The sequence below is a fragment of the Gavialis gangeticus genome, unplaced genomic scaffold, assembly GCF_001723915.1.
Source record: "Gavialis gangeticus isolate Ggan-Ray unplaced genomic scaffold, GavGan_comp1, whole genome shotgun sequence".
NCBI lineage: Eukaryota > Metazoa > Chordata > Crocodylia > Gavialidae > Gavialis > Gavialis gangeticus.
This window is the reverse complement of record NW_017729004.1, coordinates 58,358,513-58,359,550: the sequence shown is the minus strand read 5'-3', so window position 1 is coordinate 58,359,550 and position 1,038 is coordinate 58,358,513. Positions and strand designations below refer to the sequence as shown.

Genomic DNA, 1,038 nt, shown 5'->3' with positions numbered 1-1,038 from the left:
GCTATAGTAACCCTATAGAAACCCTTTCTTCAGAGATTCCAGCAACTTTGGAGAACTGGCTAATTTTAGGGCAGGAATACTAACGCAATAATAATCTGTTTGTTAAGTTTTTGTGTCTTGGTTAAAAAAGGCATTGACAATTTGAAATCAAGCTAAGTTGTAAAGCAATAGAATAGGGTCATTTTTTATATCTCTTCTGGGACTATCTGCCATTTTCTGTCAAGGGCATGTTTCTGCAAGTGGGGAAAGCTTGCATGAGTCCTGGGATGGAAGTGCAGGGTTCCAGGAACTGCTTGGGTCCTGTGTTGTCCCAAGCCAGAATCCGTGCTTCCATGTGAGGCATGGGTAGGTGCAGACCTGATCCTGGCAAGGAGGTGCAGGGAATCCCCATGCAAAGGGAACACCTTGCTCATGGTCCCGCATCAGGCCCCTGCCAGATGCAGAACAATGGACACCATGTGTTTTGCCCACTAAAGTGGATCAGCTGTGGGAGGACATGTTCCACCATGCTACAGGATGATTTGTTTAATTTGGCAGTGTCTGTTTTTACCATGAACAGACATGAGTTTTCAAGTGGAAATGAATGAAGACCATTCATTTTGTCCATTTTTCCTTGAGGATTTGGAACAACTTAACTGGCTTCAATGGATTTACTCCATATTCAACCAGTATAAATCAGACCATCTGAATCAAAAGCTAAACCAAAAAATTAGCATAAGAAGGACTTTTTGAGAAAAGCCCATATCCTTCAGGCTTCTCCTAAGACCCTGCCTTCCTTAGATTTGTGGGGGTTCATTCATATGGAACAGCTGATAGAATCACTAAGGGGTCCTTTCTCTAAAACAGCTTACTGCAATGCAGCATAATGAGCAACTTAACTATTTTGCACTGCAGAAACATTCTGATGGTACTTTTTTCATTCGTGAATAAAATTCAAGGCACAAGAGACCCATAAGCCATGATGTGGGAAGCCAGGAAATGCAAGTGCATTAAAATGTACACACTTTAAGAACAAATTATTTTACCTAATTACAGTTG

The 1,038-nt window shown here is 41.4% G+C and overlaps 1 protein-coding gene across 1 annotated transcript in view; it reads right to left on the bottom strand.

The window, feature by feature from the left end:
- PPP1R9A (protein phosphatase 1 regulatory subunit 9A) overlaps positions 1-1,038 on the bottom strand; it is a 350,009-nt gene that overhangs the window by 23,843 nt on the left and 325,128 nt on the right. The gene's annotated exons all lie outside the window — the stretch shown is intronic.